Raw genomic sequence first — 23738 nt, forward strand, 5'->3', positions numbered from 1 at the left:
ATCATGCGTTCTCCAGCATTACTTCTATCACTAAGGCCATATATTCCAACTACTGATCCTTCCTCTTCGTTCCCAACCTTTGCATTCCAAACACCAGTTATGATCAGTATATCTTGATTGCATTTTGATCAATTTCAGATTGAAGAAGTTGGTAAAATTCTTCTATTTCATCCTCACTGGCATTAGTGGTTGGTGCAGAAATTTCAATAATAGTGGTGTTAACTGATGCAGCACTGGAGGCACTCACTTATCTATGCCAAGAAATGTGGAAGAGAGCTACCTGTTTAGTTGACTAGAAGAGATCCATATTTGAGCCCATATGTGACCCAATAGAATGGGGAAATTATTGCACAATATAATTAATATCATTTACAAGTAAAATTTTCTACAGATAATTAAAAAAACAGCTGCAACAGTACATTGACAGGTTCAGGCCAGATTCAGAGGAGGATATGGAATGTGGGATATCATTGCTAATGTCAGATGGATCTTGACTGAAAACAGAGATTATCAGAAAGATGTTTACCTGTGCTTTATTGAATACACAATTGCTTTTGATTGTGTAGATCATGACAAGCTATGGACAACATTGCAAATTATGAATATTCTGGAACACTTAATTGTGCTCATGAGGAACCCATGGACCAAGAGGCCGTTGTTGGAACAGAACAAGGGAACACAGAATGGTTTAAAATTAGGAAACATGTGTGTCAGGGTTGTATTTTCCCACCATACTTATTCAGTCTGTATGCTGAGCAAATAATTCCAAAAGCTGAGTTTTATGAAGAAAAATGTGGCATCAGGATTGGAGGAAGACTCATTAACAACTTATGACATGCAGATGATACTTACTTGCTTGCTGAAAGCAAGAGGATTTAAAATACTTGCTGATGAAGATCAAAAACCACTGCCTTCATTATGAGTTGCACCTCAATGTAAAGAAAACAAAAATCCTTACCACTGGATCAATAAATAATATCAAGGTAAAAGGAAGAAAGATTGAAGTTGTCAAAGACATCATTTTGCTTGGATCAACCATCAACACTCATGAAAGCAGGAGTAGAGAAATCAAATGATATATTTTATTAGGGAAAATTGCTGCACAAGACCTCTTTAAACACTTTAAAGTATTCAAAAGCAAAGATCGGTTTGAGCACTTAGAGACCTGATCCAATCCATTGTATTTTCACTAACCTCATGTGCATGTTAAAGTTGGACAATGAATAAAGAAGACCATATAAATATTGATGCATTTGAGTTATATGGTGTTGGAGGAGAATATTAAAAAGATCATAGACCACCAAAAGAACAAGCAGAACTGTATTTTTGCTTGTTCTTTAGAAGCCAGGATGACCAGATTTGTCTCTCATACTTTGGATATCTTATCAGAAGAGAAAATTCCCTGGAGAAAGACACCATGCTTGATAAAATGGAAGGTCAGTGAAAAAGAGAAAGACCCCCAACGAGATGGATTGGTACAATGGCAGTAATGATGGACTCAAGCTTAGCAAGTATTGTGAGGTTGGTGCAAGATCTGGCAGTGTTTGTTCTGTTGTGCACAGGGTTTGTTTTGTCTCTGTGAGTTGGTAGTGATGCTAAAGCATGTAACAACAACTTCTTGACTAAAAATTGTGACACAGGGTTGAGTTCAGTTGAAGACCTAAAGGGTGACTAATGGCCATAGTCCCAGGTTCCTTCAGTTGCTGTTTGACCAGTAAATCTGATCTTTTTTATAATTTCAGTTTTGTTCCACATTTTCTTCTACTCTATCCAGAATATCCTAATAGTTACTTTCAGAACAGTTGGTAGTGGTAACCAGGTGCCATCTAGATGCTCTGGTCTCAGCATTCTGGAAATTAATCATCCCCATGATTAGTCCATTGGAAAAATTGATTACAAGCATTTTCCATTTTCATTACTTTTCTTTACTCATTTTCAATTTTTATTACTTTTATTTGTTCCACACAACGAGAATTACAGCTTTGATGGCCACTCATGAGCTTTTAAGATCTCAGTTGCTACTCACAAAAGTAGAATGTAGAACTTTGTCTTTGTGGATTATGCTACACCAATTGACCATAGTGTCACCCTAGACCATGGTCCTGAGCTCCAAGGCCCACCAACTGACTCCCTCAAGGTGTTGATAATATCTAAGGAGATTTCATAATTTTGTCCCCTCTTTTCAAGCATGCATATGTTTGCAGCAACAATAAATACTCAACTACAAATATCCTATCAGACGCTTATATATTTCTAAGTATACTCCCATTCTTCCTCCCATAATCATTCAGCCTGTTGAGGAAGCTTAGTGGCACATGATTAAAGCACCCAGCAGCTAATCAGCTGCTCTGGGCCACTACTCGTCTGTCAGCTTATTGTACTGTGGTGGGTTGTGTGCTGCTGAGATTCTGGAAGCTATGCCACTGACATTTAATATGGCAGCAGGGTCATCCAGGGTGGACAGGTTTCAGCTGAGCTTCCAAACTAAAACAGATTAGACCACCTGTCTATGCAAAGAAATTTAGAAGACAGATGCCTGAATATCCAATTGGAAGAGATCTATATTTGTTGTCTCTTTCAAAGAAAGATGTCCCAAAGAAATGTAAAAATCATCAAATCACATTAACATCACACACAAGTACAATTTTGCTGAAGATAATTTTAAAACCGATTGCAGCATTTTATTGATAGTGAAATGCTAGAAATTCAAGCCAGATTCAGAAGAGGACATGGAACCAGGGATGTAATTGTTGAAGTCAAATGGATTAGATGGAAGGTGTCAGAAAGATGTTTACTTGTGCTTTATTGACTATGCAAAGACATTCAATTGAGTGGATTATAACATTACAAAGAACGATTGTTCTACAACACGAGGAGCCTGTACATAGACTGCTTGGTTCTTATGTGCTGTGAAGTCAGTTCTGACTCTTAGCGACTTTGTATCAGGTTTCCAAAGCTGTAAAACTTTAAGGGAAAAGAAAACCTCATTTTTCTCTCATGGAATGGCTGATAGTTTTGAACTGTTGACCTCGAGGTCAGCAGCCCAACTCATAACCACTAGAGGCAGTTATTCAAAAAAAACAAGAAAGGATTCTGAATGTCTAAAATCAGGAAATGTGTACATAAGGGTTGTATCATTTCACCATGTTTATTCAATCTGTATGCTGAGCAAATAATCGAAGAAACTCGATTACATGATGAACATGGCATCAGTGTTGGAGGAAGATTCATTAACAATGTGTGGCAGGCAGATGACACAACCTTGCTTGCAAAAAGCAAAGAGGATTTGAAATACTTATTGAAGAAGATCAAAGACAACAACAGTCTTTAAGGATTGCACCTTAATGTAAAAGAAACAAAAATCCTTATAGCTGGAACTATAAATAACATCATGATAAAAGGAGAAAAGATTTAAGTTGCCAAAGACTTCAGTTTGTTTAAATACACAACCAATGTTCATCGAAGTGGCCGTCAGGAAATCAAATGACAAATTGCATTAGGCAAGTCAGCTGCAAAAGACCTCTTTAAAGTGCTCAAGAGCAAAGATGTCAGTTTGAGGACTAAAGTGAACCTAACCCACACTATGGTATTTTTAATCATCTCATATATATATATATATATATGAGATCCGACATAGTTTCATTCTGCTGTGCATGGGGTCACTATGAGTCGGTTCTGACTTGATGGCACCTGACAACAACAACAACAACATATATATATGAAAGCTGGACAATGAATAAGGAAGACTGCAGAAGAATCAATGCAATTGAATTATGGTGTTGGATAAGAACATTGTAAATCTTGGAAAAAATAAAGCCAGAATTTTCCTTAGAAGCAAGGCAGGCAGCACTTCATCTCTGGTACTTTGGACGTTTTATCAGGAGGGACCAGTTCCTGGAGAAGGACATCATGCTTGGAAAAGTGGAGGATTGGTGAAAAAAGAGAAAACCCTCAATAAGGTGATTTGACATAATCATAACAAGTGTGAAATGAAGATCGACTGGACAGTATTCCTTACTGTTGTTCATAGGGTTGCTACAAGTTAGAACTGACTCAACAGTGGCCAGTAGCAACAGTAGCATTAAGTACCTAGTGTCTGTTAGGCACTGTAGTGGATGCTTAGATATATTATTTCATCATTTAACCAAGAATGTGGAAGATATTTTTTTTTCATATACTTTGTTATTGTTGTTGCTGTTAAGCGCCTTAGAGTTGTTTCCAACTGATAGCAACCATGTAAAGGGTTTTTGAAGAGCAGCTGTGGTGGGTTTCAACTGTCAACATTTTGTTTGGCAGTTCAGTGCTTATCCTACAATGCCACATATATGTTGGTGTTGTTGTTAAGTGCTGTTGAGTTGGTTCCAACCCATAAAGATCCTGTATAGAGTTTCCAAGGCGTGATTAGTGAGCTTGAACCACCAACCTTGTGGTTCAAACCAGCTTTGCAGTCCAGCACATTAACCCACAGCACCGCATATATAGAGGAGGAAATTAAGGCTCAATTTCAAGTTTTAACATATAAAATACTGTCTCATATCCCAAGGGCTTGCAATATCCAGGCCTATTGCTGTAATCCCAGCAAAGCACAAAAGTGGGCAAAATAGAGATGTTCTTAACCTGGAGACAGCAGGTCAAGAAAGCTCAGACTATTAGCAGCATAATTCAATGAGTATTGATGTGGAGACTAGCCAGTTTAGTTACCAGACAAATAGTGTTGCAGATCAGAAATAAAAGAGTTGAGAGAATAAAGAGGGAAATTTAACAAGATAAATACTTAGGGAAACAGAAATAAGATGGATTTTGTTGTTGTTGTGAAGTGTCGTCGAGTTGGTTCCGACCCATAGCAACCCTGAATGGGGTTTCCGAGGCTGTAATTCTTTACGGGAGCAGAAAGCCTCATCTTTCTCCCGTGGAGCAGCTGGTAGTTTTGAACTGCTGACTTTGCAGTTTGCAGCCCAATTTGTAACCACTGTGCTACCAGACAGATTTAGGAAGGCAAAAAATGTGGGGGAAAACAATCCACAGTAAGATCATATTACAAAAGGATTAAAATCTGGTATTGCAGTGGGTGTCATTATGTTATCAAGTTGTTTAAGAAAATAGAGACATAAATTTAAAATAGCTAATGAATTTTCAAATGAATACTAGAGAAAAGAAGTGTTAGGAGATATCATAGGAGGAATTGAAGGCTATAAACTAAAGCAGTCATGGAAACTTCTTTGAAGAGGAAGTTAGTTTTCAAGAATGTAGAGGAATTATAAGGCCAAGGAGAGAAAGAAAAAATATTCATATGTTCATTAAGAAATTTTCCTTTACCTATCATGTGGAGTCCTGGTGTGGTGTTGTGGGTTAATGTGCCAGACTGCAAAGCTGTTTGAACTGCGAAGTCAGTGGTTTAAGCTCAGCAGCTGCTCCTGGGGAACCCTACATAGGGTCGCTATGAGTCGGAACCAACTCGATGGCACTTAACAACAACAACAACAATCATGTGGCAAAGACAAATGCCAATATAAAATTTCCTGGACAATAACTTGTGAATTTCAAATTTTATTGTGGTTCTAACATATAAGGCTTCTTAAAAAAACATTTAATGCTTCTGAATATTTTAAGCAGAATGATTAATTTTACTTTCGTAGTGCAGGTAATTTTAAACACTTTTTCCCCTTAATCAGTTCTCAAGTTTTGTATACATAAAGTAGACCTTGTGGGGTGGAGAAGAAATCAGACTCTGAGTATAGCCCAGTGTGCTAGTTCCTGGCTTAGGCTGCACTTTCCACTCTGAAATTATTTTTGCAAGGCATGTGACAATTTATCTCACTGTATTTTTCTTTTCTTTTCTTTTCTTTTTTTATAACTGGAAACTTGATTTTTCCAAAGTATTTTGACTTTCAGTGAAATGTTTTTCCTGTCTGGACTTTTATAACCCATGATCTCTTTTCAGTCATCACCTCTGTGCTAAGAATGTTTGCAAGATCCTTCAGGGCAAGCACCATGTCCCATATATGTATATTTATTTCCTTTGATAGTAAACATTGTTTTCGATGATGAAAGTGATTGGATTAATAATTGTAAAGACAATAAAGTCATGTAATCCTAATACCCATAAATAACCTCTGTTAAGAGTTGACATATTTCCTTTCAGTTTTCTTTCAGTGTATATATATATTTAGTTTTTATTGTGAATTGAGTGATAGTTTACACTGGAGAACATCAGTTTACACTCATCATTTGTTTCATTGCAATGAGTGCAATCCCCTCCATGCATCATCATTCAACAGTATTTGTTTCTGTTCTTTTTTTTTTTTCTTCTTCTTCTTTTTTGGCTGTACACCTGTACACCGAAATACTCAGGATTATATAGCCATTTAAATAGCCAAAGGGTACACCCCGCAAGCTTGCCCCCTAGCCGCCTGCACATAGTCGCTCCCCCTCCTTTAGTCTACAGTCCCCAGCCTCTCTATCTCTCCACAGTATCATCTCTGCCTTCATCTCTGGTGTTACTGCTTCTCTGGATAGGGTCCCACACTCCTCTGCTCTTCTCCTTTGAGGGTCCCAGTATCCTCCACTCCTGGACTGCAAGATCAACCACTCCCCTCCTTTTGTTATAAAATGTCTACCTTTACATTTGCAACAATCACAATCAGTCCTGATAACAATCATTTACTATTGAACCACAAGAGTCTTATCCCCATCTCCTTTCACCAGCAATGTCTGCTGTTGTTGTTGTGAAGTGCCATCAAGTCAGTTTCAATCCATAGCGACCCTGTGTAGGGTTTCCGAGGAGCAGCTGGTGAGCTTGAACCACCAACCTTGCAGTTCAAACAGCTTTGCAGTCTGGCGTGTTAACCCACACACCATACCAGGTTGAAAACCACTCAGTGGAGATTCTACCTTCCCCTGCACCCTCTGAAACTAAACTCTCTCTTGAAAACTTGTAAGCCAGTCACTTCATGCCTTTATAGCTTCCTGTTTTAGGTAGCCAATGTCTAAGTTGCCCATCCCTGTCAACCCTGTGTACAGAGCGGGTGGGAATGATCCTTTCTGTGAAGATTCCTTCCCTCTTTTAAGCTACTACATCCATAAGTATAGGTCAAGTTTATCAACTTATTGCAGATTACACTTTTTTTCCTCTTCTTTCTTCATCTAGTCAACTTCTGATCATCTGCCATAGAAGCTAGGTCAAATGGGTGCTATCTGCAAGTATGGCCATTCTTGTACATCTCCCCTCTCTTCTTATCAGCTTCACTCTCTGCTCTAGTCCTCTATAGCCATGTCCCTGTCCATGGGTTCAGGAGTCCCCAGTTCTCACCATATTGCTTGTCAACCAAATCTCACTTCAGGTTGACAGGAGTCTATTGAATGTGGTTGAACTCAGCCCACATCATCATTGATGCTTTTTCCCACTTCCTCTTATCAGTAGGCCAACGTGTTCACCAGCAAGATTACATGCCTGCTCATGTATTCCCTTTCAGTTTCAGTCTTGGAAGGGGGTTTGCCCTGAAGGGACTTGATTGCTTGCCACAACTTGCTTGTTATTGTGGCTGTCAATCAGACTGCCATTTTTGTTTTTGATTTTTCCTGATGGTCTTTCTTTCAAGAAGTATGTTCTGTTCCTCTAGCTGTTCCAGGCTGGTCTGCTTATCTCTTCAAGTGGAAATGTCCCACCTCAGAAGATTCTGGATGAGGATCAGGATTCCACCTAAGGTCTTATACATTACAAAGGCTCTGCAGGAAGCCTCTTTCACTAGGAAAGTTCTAGCCCCCGTTTTAGGTATTCCAATTAATTGTAGGCTGAAGACAGATTTGGACGTATAAGCTTTCTATAGTGAGGTTTCTGACTATTCCTGTCTCTTCCCCTCAAGTGTCTATTTTACAATAGTAGGCAAGGAAAACCAAAATTCATATGACAGTCAATCATATTAACATTATTTCCTCTCTTTTACCCATTCAGACTATGGCTCAATCCCTGTATCACAGAGCCCTGTTGTTCCAAGGTTGAGCATACATCATTATTTACCGCTGTCCCATTTAGCCCATCAGTGCATACATTTTGGCATCATTGTGATCAGCTATTACACACTGGTGTGGCACTCTAGGATAAGTATTGGACCACAAGGTCAGTTTGAACCACAAGGTTGGTAGTTCAAACTCACCAGCTGCTCCCTGGAAACCTGCACATGGTTGCTTTGAGTTAGAACCTACTGGACAGCATGTAACAACAATGACAACTTTATACACAAGGAGAGAATGGTGGTTCCGTATGAAGCACTGTTCTTCAAACCATGAAAACCATGGTTAGAACCTGTCAGCCTCCCCTTGGGAGAAAGATGAGGCTCTCTGCTTCTGCGAAGATTTAAAGCCTGGAACTGCTACACAGGGTCACTATGAGTTAGAACCAACTCATGGCACTTAACAACAATAAAAATTATATATGAAGTATAATGAATAGATTTTTCAAACTATTATTCCTACATTGTATGATTACAATACTATTACAGGATAATTTTTGGGATTTTCAAACTGAAAAAGGATGAAAAGAAACGTATATGAAGTGGAATCCATCCACTCAAAGACAAACATGTATATGATATTTTGGTGTCTTTCTTTAGATTCCCTCCTTTTTTTTATTATTATTTGTTCATTTTATTATTGTTTGTTTTGCCTTGGTGTTTTGTTGTAATTGTTGTTTTGGAGGGTGTTTTGCTTTGTTTTTATCTAGCTAAGTTTATATTCTGCACAGAGATTTTTTTAGGCAAAATTAATAGTGACAGTTCAGGAACTGGATGTGCAATTATATAGAAAGAGGGTTGGTGACTAATGCTGTTTATGTTTGACTGGTATCTCATACCTTCAAATTAAAAAAGAAAAAATGGCTTTAATCTTTTAATATTAATTTAAAATATATACACAAAAGTATAAACTGTCCCAGATAATGAAAAATAAAAATACATATATTTATATGGAACAGCATTAGAAAATAGCTGTTATTCTTCTTGCTTCTAAGGAATAGGAAAGCAATTTTCTTCTTTGGTAATCTTCTCAACTCAAAATACTTAGCTTGCAATAGTTGATCTGCTATTAGCAAATTCAGAGGTACACAACACCAGTTGCTTTTGTGCTCAAAGATTGTCAGAGATTCTACTGAATTATTGGGTGAAGATGAAATATATAATATGATATTCACATCCCCAGTACTAGAGAATTATAACAACAAAAAAGGACAACAAATAGAGCAATATTTGCATACTACTCTGGTAGCGTAGTGGTTATGAATCGGGCTGCGAACCTTAAGATCAGTAGTTAGAAACTACCAGCTGTTCCGCTGGAGAAAGATGAAGCTTTCTGCTGCTGTAAAGATTTACAGCCTTGGAAACCCTATACAGGGTTGTTATGAGTCGGTTCCAACTCCATGGCACATAACCACCACCACACCACCATTTACCAGGGGTTGCTAGCCATCATATGCATTATCATTCATTCATTCATGTATTCAACATACACTGGACTCTCTGCTAGTTGATGGGAACATAGCTTTAATGATAGTAAAATCTGAATTTGATCTTAATTTGTGGTCTTGTTGTTGTTGTTAGGTGTTGTCCAGTTGGTTCTGACTCACAACAACCTTATGTACAACAGAATGAAACACTGCCCAGTCTTGCGCCAATTTCACAATCATTATGCTTGAGCACATTGCTGCTGCCTCTGTTGCAATCCATCCCATTGGGATTGTCCCTCTTTTTCACTGACCCTTCACTTTACCAAGTATGATGTCTTTCTCTAGGGGCAGGCTCCTCCTGGTGCTATGTTCAAAGTATGAGAGACAAAGTTTGGCCAACCTGGCCTCCAAGGAGCACTCTGATTGCACTTCTTCCAACCCAAATGGTACTTTTAGCATTCTTCTTTAACAACATTATTCAAGTTCATCAATTCTCCTAAAGTTTTCCTTATTCATTATTCTACTTTCACATGCATATAAGGCTATGGAAAATACCATGATTTGGGTCAGGTTCACCTATTCCTCAAACTGACAGCTCTGCTCTTGAACACTTAAAATAGGTCTTGTGCAACAGATTTTCTTAATGCAATACGTCGTTTGATTTCTTAATTGTTGCTTCCATGAGTGTGAATGGTGGATCCAAGCAAAATGAACTTTGACTTCTTCCTTCAGTACCATTGTTTCTTGATCATGTACTAACTCTTGAAATGGTTAAACATCGACCATTTCTTTTTCATATTGTGACTCTGGATATTCCTTCCATTCTTTTTTGATGCTTTCATCATCATTCAATATTTTGCCTTCACTGTTGCAAGTTGAGGCTTGAAGTTTTTTCCTGTGTTCTTTCAACTTGAGAAATGCTGAATGTGTTCATCCCTTTTGGTTTTCTAAGTCCAATTCTTTACACATTTCATTATAATATTTGTCTTTGTCTTCTGGAGCTCCACTTTTTTTCAGGTCTTTTGCCGCCTTACTTTTTCCATTTGCTTTAGCATCTTTACACTGGAGAGCAAGTTTTAGAGTCTCTTGTGACATCTATTTTGCTCTTTTCATTCTTTCTTGTCTTGTTAATGATCTTTTGCTTTCTTCTGTATGATGTTGTTGATGTCATCACACAACTTTTCTGGTCTTTGGTCTTTAGTTTTTAATGCATCAAATCTGTTCTTGAGATGAACTCTAAATTCAGATGTGATATGCTCAAGGTCATATTTTGGCTTTTGTGGACTTGTTTCAATTTTCTTCAGCCTGAACTGATTATGAGCAATTGATGCTATTTGAGCTCTATGTTATTCCATATGGTGAGATCCATGTGTATAGTAATCTTTTATGTTGTTTAAAAAGACATTTACAATGAAGAAGTCATTGTTCTTACAAAATTCTATCATGCAATCTCCAACTTCATTTCTGTCACTAAGGCCATATTTTCCAACTACTGATGCTGTCTCTTTGCTTCCAACCTTTACATTCCAATTGCCAGTAATCATCAATATATCTTGATTGCATGTTTGATAAATTTCAGACTGAAGAAATTGATGGCATCCTTCAATTTCATCATCACTGGCTATAGTGCAGGGGTGGAGAAACTTTTTTTCTTCTAAAATTTATAACATCATTCATTGGTCATACAAAATAATCAACTTAAAAATAACTTTGCAATAGTTGGTCAAACATTTAATTAACTCACTGTGGCACTGTAGGATAAGCACTGAACTGCAAGGTCAGATTGAACCACAAGGTCAGCAGTTCAAAGTCACTAGTTGCTCCTTGGAAACCCTATACTTTAAGTCAGAACAGACTCAATGGCACTTAACAACAACAACAATGTGATGAGTGAAGCTTGGTTGCCTTGGGAGAGCCAGACCAAATGATTTCCCAGTTCTTATACACCTTTGAGGTTATCTAAGAGTAGTGGTGATTCATTGGTGGAATTCTCACATTCTACCTGGTGTGGCACTGTGGGTTAAAGCATTGGATTACAAGGTCAGTTTGAACCACAAGGTCAGCAGTTCTAGCTCACTAGCTGCTCCTTGGAAACCCTACACAGGGTCGCTATGAGACAAAACCAACTCAAAGACACTTAATAGCAACAACAGCAATACAGCTCGAGGACTGGAAGTTCCTCACCCTTACTTCAGTGGTTGGTGTGTAAATTTGAATAATAGTGGTAATAACTGCTCTGCCTTATAGGTTTATCACAGACAACATTATGCTTCAAGAAAGGTCTTGAAATGCTCTCTTTGATCTTGATGAATTTGGCTCCATTCCTCTTAAATTTGTCATTCCCAGTATAGTAAATTATGTGATTGTCAGATTCAAAATGACCAATACTAGTCCATTTCATCTAACTAATGCCTAGGATATGCTGTCTTGGATTATAAATGATTTGATCTAATAGTCATGTTAAAAATGGAATAATTATCAGTTAGGTTCAGAACTCTGCAAGAAAAACCCAATATTCTCAGAATATCTGTATCAAATGAACTTTTTCAATACTGATGCTCTATGAAAGATTCCCTGAGTGATAAACTTTGACCAAGGTTTGCAGGTTGAACTCTAGTTAATGCTTCAACAAGAGGATATAAGTTTAATAACAGGACAAACATGAGTGATGTGAAATTGGGTTGTAAAACAAGAGAGATTCTAGACACGGCAGAGTCTTGTGAGCACTACAAGGATCTGTATTTACCATAAGGATTGTTGCCGTTGTTAAGCGCCATCGAGTCAGTCCCATTTATAATGATCCTGTATAAAGTTTCTGAGGAGTAGGCTGGTGAGCTTGACTTTGTAGTTCAAACCAATCTTGCGGTCTAATGCTTATCCTACATAAGTTCACCAGGACTCCACCATAAGAGTATGACAATTAATTGAGGAACTTTCAAACATAGAAGTAATGTGTACAAATCAACATGTATAAAGATAACTTTAGCTGTAATGTGGTGATGCAATTGAAATAGCTCCAGAGTTGATATGGGATATCTTGGACTAGAATGATAGCAGAAGAAATTATGAAAAGGAAACAAGTAGAGCAAAATTCACGGGGCAAATTGACAGGTCTTGATCTCTGGTACAGATTGGATTCAAGGTGCATATATGCAGGTGAAGAAAAAGTGGGGTTGGGTGTGAACATTGGAACCCAACACAGGAGTGGAAGGATTAATTTCAGATAGGCGAGATGACATATATTTCATTGGGAAATATGGTTTGTGTATGCCTTTACCCAGATCATAGTGATTGTTTCAGGAATGAGAGCAGAAAACAATCAGAGCCATTGAACTACAGGAGACATTCACATGTGCCTAGGGGAAACAGAAGCTTCCCTGGAAGCCCTCCTAATCCCTGCATGGTGCAGTGGGAGACTATGGGGTCAGGCATGACAGTGGGGAATAGCCAGAGATGTCAGAAGTCACTGTGTAGAGATGAGGATGGAGGCGTTATCCAGAAAGACAGAGAAAGAAAGAATGAAAGCAAATCCTTGGTGACATCATTTGAGCCTTTAGATCACACATATCTTGCTTGAAGCCCTTATATTTTTTTTTCATTTTTCAGTTACAGAAGTGAATACACTTTTTTGTGCTTATGTGTGTGTGAAAACCAGTTAGAATTGGGTTTTCCATAATTCATGTACAAAGGCCTGCTAGAGATTCAGGTCTTTCCCACCATTTGATTTTCTCTTGTAACTTTTAGCTGCTCTGATGCAGATGAATAAAAAGCAGACAGATGGCTCATCCTGAGTTGGTGTTTGGCAAGGTGGCTATGATACAAGAAAAAAGAAGAGGATACTTTGGGATGGACCAGAGGGTCATGGAGATAATGGACCATTCAGTATAAACAAGATAAGGAACGAAGCTGTAAAAAATAGAAATTGGGATAAGTTTTGGGAGATACGATGTTTGGGGAGATATGACGTTTTAGGAGGTATGCGTCACGGAGGTACCAAAGACATTGAAAGTGATTGCATTAATAACTTAACAAACTGAAAGGGTCTAAAATTATGTAGAAAAAGTTGAATACTTGAACCAGTTATTTTGGAGTCAGAACTATTTTGCATGGCGAAAGGTCCAGTTTAGGACTGCCAGAATGAATAGCGGAAGTGAGTGAAGAAGAAAGCTTTTGAACAATTGAGTGGTAGACATACTGGCTCCAATGCACATACCATTGAGTGAATTCTGACTCAGAAACTCTATAATACAGAGTAGAAGTGCTCCCTAGGGTTTCCAGAACTATACATCTTTACAGGAGCAGACAGCCTCATCTTTCTCCCAGGGAGCAGCTAGAAAATTTAGCAGTCCAATACTTAACACACTGTACCACAAGGGCACCTTCTATCATACATTGCTGTTGTTGTTGTTTAGTGCCGTAAAGTTGATTCTAACTCATAGTAACCTATATAGGGTTCCAAGAAACAGCTGGTAAGTTTGAATCGCCAACCTTACTGTTCAAATTAACCTGGCAGTCGAGTGCTTATCCTATGGAACCACACCTGGAGGGAATATAATAAGAATGAGAGAAGGAATTGGATTTGGGGGAGGACTTTGATATGATCCAGCATTTTCAATGGGTGAGTATGAGGGACTTAGGGAGCAAGAGATGCCAGTGATGAGGGCCAAGTGCTTTATCAAATGGACACAGACCTAACAAAAACAGGATTCATACAGAGTGTTGGGAAAATTAGAAATCCAGAAACAGAAATAGGCCACAAGGAACTCAACAAATCCAAGGGAGAGAATGTGAGCGAATAAAGAGGCTCTGCTTGTGAAACTTCCTGGGAAGCAAATTTCAGCCAGGAAAAGACTGGTCCCAGTCAAAATTTATAGTGATGCTGGTAGAACTGAAGGTCATATGGAGAGCTTATACTTTGGGTGCTGTTAAAAACAGAGATGAAAGACAAAGTTGAGATATCTTCTTGACAGGGTGGGCACTAGGTCTCCCATAGAAGGGCACAATTCACTTGTGTAAAGATAGCGGAGCCTAAGTTAATTAGTGCTCCCTTAAAACACACACGCAAGTGGCCAACCTTAAAGAACAGAAATGTATTTACTCATAGTCCAAGAACCTACAAGTTTGAATTCAATGTGTGTCTCTGGAGGAAAGTCCTTCTTTGTGTATTTCTGTTTTCAGTAGCTGCCAGCAATCCTTGAAGTTCCTGAACCATTTGCCATGTGTTTCTGTTTTCACATGGCATCTTCCCATCCATGTGTCTCTGTGTCTATTTTGCTTCTTTATAAGACAGCACTAAAATGATTAAGTTTAGGACCACCCTATCCTAGCCCCACCTCATTAACATAAGAATAGAACATGTCTTAAGAATATTTCCAAACAATGTACAAGGGTTAAGGCATCTACTCATATATTCTGTTGGAGACAGAAGACAATTCAATTCATAAAAAGTGGTAACCTTAGCAACATCATGTCTGAGTCCCTTGACTTGGCATAGTTGTTATCTTAAAAGATTTCCCCAGGAGGACTGGGCAGTAGATAATCCTGGAGGCTGGGTAGGAGCCACATGTGATAGCGGTAGCTCATGTGGAACACTACCTGTCCTCCCACAGAACAAGAACTCAGGACAAGCTGGGAGTTGCTGTTGCTGTTACGATGATGCTGTTTTGTTTTCTTTGACCCACAATCTTTTATCTGCAATTGCAAAACTCCAAAAGCTCTGAATTTTTTTTTAAAAGGAATGCAGTGTTTCGTTTTGTTATTTTGTTTGTAAGTCTAATTTGGCAAACTCATTTGGCAACAAAACCCGTCTGAATTTATGTGAAGCAAGCCATGGTCTTTATCTCAACTAGAGTGAAAACTCTCTCTCTTTTTTTTTTGCATCAGAATAACATTTTACATCAGAGTAATAAAATGCATTTGATTGTGGGGTATTTGGACCCATGATGGGGATAATGTGTAACATTGCGAATTCCAAAAAAATGTCTGAATTCCAAATACACCTGGCTCTAAAGTTTCTAGATACAAGTTTGTATATGTGTATTATAATATTTGTCCTCACATTTAATAATTCTAACCTTTAATGAGGTTAATGTTATTATTGAAAGTGCCATGGACTGCCAAAATAACATAGATCTGTGTTGGTAGAAGTGCAGCCAGAGTGCTCCTTGGAGGCCAGGATGGCCAAACTTCATCTCTCATACTTCGAACATATTGTCAGGAGGAACCAGTCGCTGGAGAAGAATATCATGTTTGGTAAGGTGGAGGGTCAGAGAAAAAGAGGAAGACCCCCAATGAGATGGATTGGCCAAGTGGCAGCATCAATGGGCTCAAGCATGGCAACAATTGTGAGGTTGGCCCAGGATTGGGCAGTGTTTCATTCTGTTCATAGGGTCACTGTGAGTCGGTACTGACTCAATGGCACCTAACAACAACAACAAATTAGAAAACTAAGAGTCAGAAAGGTAAGAGACAATATCAGATTATGGACAAAGTTATGACTGCTTCCAAAGCCCAAACAGTTTATTTGGTGTTGTTCAAAAGAGAGCATAGATTAACCTGAAAGTCCCGTCAGTCTGCTTATGTACTGGTACAATTTGCTCACTACTATTTTTTTAAGAGAGAGCACGGAAGCTCCATAGTACAGACCCTGGACTGTGAGCCACAAGGTCAGCAATTCAAGTCTGTCAGCCACTCTGAGAGTACTGAGCAAAACATTTTCAATTTATACTCTCTTAATGCCTTCAGGACAACATGAACTACTTAATTCAGTACCCTCAGTTTTTGATCATATGGTATTTCTTGAAATGACTGAACATTTACAGACTGATTTTGGTATATTGAATATGCATTCCTTACATTTCTTTTGATGTTTCCTATATCTCTTAATATTATGCCCATTTTTGTTATTGTTAGGTGCCAAAGAGTCAGTTCTGATTCACAGCAACCCTGTATAGGACTTCTGAGGAGCAGCTGGTGTGTTTGAACTGCTGAACTTGTGGTTAGTAGTCCAGTACTTATAGTGCCAAATAAGGACTCCATAGAAAATTTCCCATAGAATCTTTCAACACTGCATCCAAGCCTTGAATTTTTTTGTCGGCTCTTTCAGCTTGAGAAACTTGAGTGTTTTCTTCCTTTTTGGTTTTCTGACTTGAAGTCTTTGCACATTTCATTTCAATATAACATTAGGCTTTGTCTTCTTGATCTACCCTTTGAAATTTTCTATTCTGTTCTTCATCATTTCTTCCAGCTTCTTGAGCTTCTCTAGGTTCAAGAGCAAGTTTCAGAGTTTATTCTGACATCCATTTTTGTCTTTTCTTTCTTTCCTGTCTTTTTAGTGACCTTTTGCTTTCTTCAGGGATGATCTTGATGTTATCCCACAACTAATCTGATCTTCATTCATTGGTGTCTAATGCATCAAATCTCTTCTAAATATAGTATCTAAATTCAGATGAAATATACTTAGAGCCATATGTTGGCTCTTGTGGAGTTGTTTGAAGTTTCTTCAGCTTCAGCCTGACTTTGCATAAGAACAATTGATAGTATGTTCCATAATCAGCCCTTGGCCTTATTTTGGTTGTTGATCATGAACTTTTCTATTGTCTCTTCCCAAAGATGTAGTCAGTTTGATTTGTGTATATTCCAACTGGTTAAGTCCATTTGGATAGGCATCTTTTATGTTGTTAAAAAGGATAATTAGAATGAATAAGTCATTGGTCTTGCAAAACTCTTTCATGTGCCAGCATCATTTCTGTTACCAGACTATTTATCCCTCCTTTTATTTCCAACTTTTGCATTCCAAACTCAGTAATTATCAATGCATATTGATGGTAGGTTTGGTCAATTTCAGACTTTAGAAGTTGGTAGAATTCTTCAATTTCATCATCATTGGTTTGAATGGTTGACGAATAAATTTTAATAGTATTAACTGATCTTCCTTGTAGGTTCAAGGATTTATCCAATAAAAGACAGCATTACTTCAAGATACATATATACTATTTTTTATAATGAATGCGACACCATTCCTTTTCTATTTGCCACTCCTGGTATTGTAAGCCATATGATAGTCCCATTCACAATATTGAATATCATTCCATTTCAGCTTATTAATGCCTAGTATGTCAATTTCTACCAACACTAGTGGTTCTCACTTGTCTGTTGTTGTTGTTAAGTACCTTGGAGTGGGTTCCAACTCATAGTGACCCACACAGGGTTTCCGAGGCTATAAATCTTTACGGGAGTAGAATGCCTCATCTTTCTCCCGTGGAACTGCTGGTAGTTTCGAACTGCTGACCTTGAGGTTAACAGCCCGATTCGTAACCACTTGTCTACACCAAGAAATTTTGTAGATAACTGCCTGGCCAAAGGGTTGGAAGAGATGCATATTGTAGCCATCCCAAAAGAATGTGGAAATCACCAAACGATATTATTACTATCACATGCAAGTAAAATTGTGTTGAAGATAATTCAAAAACAGTAGCAGCAGTGCAGCAATATGGAGCTGCTAGAAATGCAAGCTGAATTCAGGAAATGACTTGGAACTAGGGATCTTATTTCTGACATCAGATGGATCTTGGCTTAAAGCAGAGACTATCAGAAAGATGTTTATCTGTGCTTTATTGATATTTATTTATCAAAGGCATGCATGAATCATAACTAACATTGCAAAGAATGTATATTCCAGGACACTTAATAAGGAACCTATAAGTAGGCCAAGAAACAGTTGTTCAAACAGAACAAGCAAATGCTGCCTGGTTTAAAAATCAGCAAAATGTGTGCCAGGGTTGTATCTTTTCACTATACATATTCAATTTGTATGCTGAGTAAATAATCTAAGAAAAGAAACTGTATCATTAACAACAATGGAGGAAGTTTCATTAGCAACTTGATATGCAGATGACACAACCTCATTTGCTGGAAGTGTAGAAGACGTGAAATAATTATTGATGAAGATCAAAGACTGTAGCCTTCAGTATAAATTGCACATTACTGTAAACAAAAGTAAAACCTTCACAACAGGGGCAATAAATAATAACATGATAAACAAAGAAAAGACTGAAGTTTTCAGACACTTCATTTTGCTCAGCTCGATAATCAATGCTTATGGAGTCACCTTCAAGAAATCAAATGATATGTTGCACTAGGCAAATTTGCTTAAAAAAAAAAAAAAAAAAAAACTCTTTAAAGTGTTAAAGAGCAAAGAGGTCAGTCACATTGAGGACTAAGGTGAGCCTGGCTCCAGTCATGGTATTTTCAACCTCTTCATATGCATTTAAAAGTTGGACAATGAATAAGGAAGACCATAGAAGAAGAATATATGCATTTGAATTATGGTGTTGATGAAGAATATTAAAAGTACCATGAACTGTCAGAAAACAAACAAAAGTGTCTTGGAAGTTTGGGGTCTTGGGCCGATTATATTTGAACCAAGAGGCAATTGTTCAAATAGAACCAGATGATACTGTATTGGTTAAAATCAGGGAAAGTGTGTTCCAGGGTTGCAGCCTTTCATCATACTTATTTAATCAGTATGTTAAGTAAATAATCCAAGAAGCTGGACTATATAAAGAGGAACATGGCATCAGGATTGGAGAAAGGGTCATTAACAACCTGTGATGCACAGACGACACAACTTTGCTTGCTGGAAGTGAAGAGGACTTAAAATACTTGCTGGTGAAGATCAAAGACTACAGCCTTCAATATAAGTTGCACCTCAATGTAAAGAAAACAAAAATCTTCACAACTGGACCAATAAATAACATCAAAATAAACAGACAAAAGATTGAAGTTGTATAAGAGTTCATTTTACTTGGATCCACAATCAACACTCATGGAAGCAGCGGTCAAGAAATCAAAAGATGTATTACATTAGGCACATTTGATGCAAAAGAACTCTTTAAAGTGTTAAAGAGAAAGGAGGTCATTTTGAGGACTAAAGGTGTGTTTGACTGAAACCATATTTTCAATCATCTCATATGCATGTTGAAAGTTGGACAATGAATAAGAAACACAGAAAAACTGATGCATTTGAATTAATGGTGTTGGTGAAGAATGTTGAAAGCATCATGGACTTCCAGAAGAACAATAAATCTGTGTTGGAAGAAGTACAGTCAGAATGCTCCTTACAAGTGAGGATGGAGAAACTTCATCTCTCATATTTTGGACATGTTGTCAAGAGGGATCAGTCCCTGGAGCAAGACATCATGCTTGGTAAACTGGAGCATCAGAGAAACAGAGACAGACCTCCACAAATGGATTGACAGTGGTCGTGTACTCAAACATACCAAAAATTAGGAGGATGGTACAAAACTGGGTATGTTTCATTCTGTTGTGCATAGTGTCCCTGTGAGTCAGAACCAACTTGATGGCACCTAGCAATGACAACAACATACCTTGATTTGCTCACTGAAAAAACCCTATCTCACTGGGTTTAAGCATTGAACTGAGCTAATATGGGTAAAGCCACTAGACGTGGTACATGGTAAGCTCTCAATAAGATTTTAGTTATAATGTTGGATTTAGCTCATACTAATTCTTATGAGGAGTCCTGGTGTGGTGCTGTGGGTTAATGCGCCAGACTGCAAAGCCGTTTGAACTGCAATGTCCACGGTTCAAGCTTACCAGCTGCTCCTCGGAAAACCTGTAAGGGTCGCTATGGGTCGGAACCAACTCTATGGCACTTAACAACTCTATGGCACTAACAACAACAACAACAATTCTTATGAGGTTAACAAGTTATCTAAACCTTTCTGAACCTCAAGTTGTTTATTAAAAAAAGGAAGAGTAGTAACCCACAAGAGTATGCATGAAGATAGAATAAGCATGATGATGTAAGAAGAAATGTTTTATAAACTGAAGTAACCAAGGAGGGGGTGATGGGAGTGGTCTGCCCTAAATGCAACAATCAAGGGGGTGCATAACCTGCAGCGAATTTAAAAACAACAATAAAACTGCTTAAAAATATTCTTTTTATTGTTACCAAGTACCAGAATTTCAAATCAATACTAGTCATACAACTTTCTTCTCTGAAACAACCTTTTCTTGGTCTAAGCTATAAACAATTATTGCAACTACTGTTGGAATTTTAACAATATGTATGGAGTCCTGATGTGTTTAGTATCAGTACTGGACTGCTAGCCACAAGGTCGGTGGTTCAAACCTAACAACTGCTGCTTGGAAACCCTATACAAAGTAGCTATGAGAACAGACTCGATGGCACTTAACAACAAGAACATATAAGTGCAGAACTGCAGATACTGGTAGCTAAGTAGTAGAATTCTTACTTCCCCCACTTCTCCGTGAGAAACCTGGTTTTGATTCTCTGCCAATAAACCTCCTATGCAGCCACCACCTGTCAGTGATGCTGAAGTTTCCAGAGGAGCTTGCAGATTAAGATAAACTAGGAACAAAGTGCTGGCAACCTCTTTCCAAAAACTCAGTCAATGAAAACCGTATGGATAAAGTAATCTGTCTGAAACTGAGGATGACACAAAACCAGGGTTCCCATGAGGTGGAGGGAAGGGGCCTTAATCAATGGCTGTTAACAACAGCAACTAAAAAACCTTGCGGTTAGCACTGTTTAATCATTTCTTATTGTTGCTGAGTGCTATCTAATTGGTTCTGACTCACAGTGGCCCTATATAGGGTTTCCAAAGAGCAGCTGATGCGATCTCGTGGTTAAAAACCGACCTTGCAGTCAGTCCAGTGCTTTATCCCACAGTGCCACACTAGGACTCCTTTGTTGTTTTTCTAAATGCTGTGGATTCAGTTCTGACTCAGAGCAACCCTGTTTAGGGTTTCTAACAAGCAACTGGTGAGCTTGAATCACCAACATTGTGGTTCAAAATGACTTTGCAGTCTGGCTCATTAGCCCATAGAGCCATACCAGGACTCCTTTAGTAAGCATTATATTCTACATGGAAGCTAATTCAGAGAACTTCCACTTGAGTAGCTGATGCCCAGCATACCCAAACTTAGCTATACTTAGGTTCCAAGTGTAATTGCCTACCAACATCATTTAAGCTCACCTAGGGTGGTGTCCATATTGCCAGGATATGGAGTCCTGGTGTGTTGCTGTGGGTTAATGCACCAGACTGCAAAGTCATTTGAACTGCAAGGTCGGCAGTTCAAGCTCACCAGTTGCTCCTCAGAAACCCTATACAGTGTCGCTATGGGTTGGAATCAACTCAACAGCACTTAACAATAACAACAACAAAAGGGTTGTGTTCTTATCGCCAAACCCTGTAACATCACATATCCCAGCATTTAAGCTGTACATTAAAATGATAGCATAGTTGCTGCAAAGATGAAAAACTCAAAATTTGAGTTAATTCAACTCTGTTAGTCAATGTGATCAGTTGGAGTTCTTATTTACATTGAAATTTTAAAACACTGAAATGGAGTGCAAACTAAGAAATATATATTTTTTTTGTTTATACTGTAATATTCATTTTCCTACTAGCATATAATATATACTAAATTTGATCAAAGAAAACTTTGCATTTTCTTCTTGCCATTATTATGTTTGGTAAGATGTTTATTATTTGAAATAATTTTGTCATTTTGGGGGGAGTGGATAGTAATGATCCATTTCAGGTGTGTACTATTCTTGTTGTTGTTAAGTGCCTTTGAATCAGTTCCAACCCATAGTTACTCTGTATGGGGTTTTCCAGGAGCAGCTGGTGACCTTGAATTGCCTACCTTGCGGTTCAAATGACTTTGCAGTCCAGTGCATTAACCCGCAGCACCACATCAGGACTCCGTGTACTATGCTAGATCTGTCATATTTTAAATAACTTCTAAAGTGCTTCTATGGAGCCCTGATGGAGCCGCGGTTAACTGTCAACTCAGCTGGTACCTGAAAATCAGGGGTTCAAACTCACCTCTAGTTCTGTCAGAGAAAGATGTAGCAGGCTGTTTCTGTAACGATCGTTGTTGTTGTTAACTGCCATCGTGTCAATTCCAACCCCTAGTGACCCTGTACAGGGTTTTCAAGGAGCAGCTGGTGAGCTTGAACCACTGACCTTGTAGTTCAAATGGCTTTGCAGTCTGGTGCATTAACCCCCAGCGCCACCCTAGGACTCCTGGAAAATTCTATGGGGCATGTACTCTGCCCTATAAGTTTGTTATGAATTGGAATCATCTCCACAGCACTGGGTTTGGTTTTGGGTTAACGTGCTCTAATGAGTTAGTTATAAGTCACCACAAGCCAGTTATGATGGAGTTGTGTCTGACTCATGGTGACCTGGGTAATAGGGTTACACTGTTCTCCAGAGCAGATTGAATGGCTGTTTTTTTCAGGAATAGATTGTCAGGTCTTTTTTTCAAGATGCTTTTGGAAGAACTCAAGCCTTTAAAAATGTTAATTCAAAGCATTAATGGCCAATTGTGTTAAGAATTAACACTACCAGGAATATCAGTCCCACCCAATTTTCTGTTCTCTTTCGCTCTTGGCTCTACAAAGTCAAGAGTGAGGCCCTGGGTGAGTGGCTTTCTCCTTTCCATTGTAGTAACACCTATCTCAGTGGAATGTATGGAGGATTAAGTGGATAACACAGCACAATGTTTGCCCATGGTAGGCATTTCTGTCAAGTCAGGTCCCTTCTCCTTAGCATCTATCTGTAAATGAATGGATTGGATTTAATGATCTCTAAGCCCCCCTCCAGGATCAGAATGTCTATGAGTTTATGATCCTGAGTAAATAATCTCTGATTGAACTTGTTTCCTAAGCAGCCACTTTCTACACCTTGCAAAACCCTCAACACTGAAGGTTCAGATGTGTTCCTTCACTGTTGTGCTTGGCTCCAGAGTGGCAATACCCTATGTGTATCGAAAGGTTATACACCTTTGCTCGGTCAAATGTACTGCTGTTGCAAATATAATTATGTGACTCACATAAAACTGTGCAGAGCATGTTGGCAATTTTTTAAAAAACAGCATGTGTAGAGTACTGTAGGAATTTTTTCACTTTTTTTTTTTTTTTTTAAGTCTCTGCATGAAATGAGGTATTTGTTACACTGCTGAGTCGAAAACTCTATATTTCCTACTCCACAGATTAAATTCCCTATTTAAGGGCCTCCAGAGTCTTCCATAGAAGCCCAGATACCCCTTTCTAGTTTTCAGACTTAGGCAGTTGTGTCTTTCAAAATTATAGAAAATAATTAGAAGTATTTACATTTGAAAAGCTGAGTAAATATCCCTTGACCTTATTTGTGTTTTGATTGAAGATTACTATTTTCTTTTTTCCATCTCTAACATAACTGGGTTCTATTTTTTAAAAAGGATACAGATACCCAGTTTAATTGAT

This window comes from Chrysochloris asiatica, unplaced genomic scaffold, assembly GCF_000296735.1.
Source record: "Chrysochloris asiatica unplaced genomic scaffold, ChrAsi1.0 scaffold00026, whole genome shotgun sequence".
NCBI lineage: Eukaryota > Metazoa > Chordata > Mammalia > Afrosoricida > Chrysochloridae > Chrysochloris > Chrysochloris asiatica.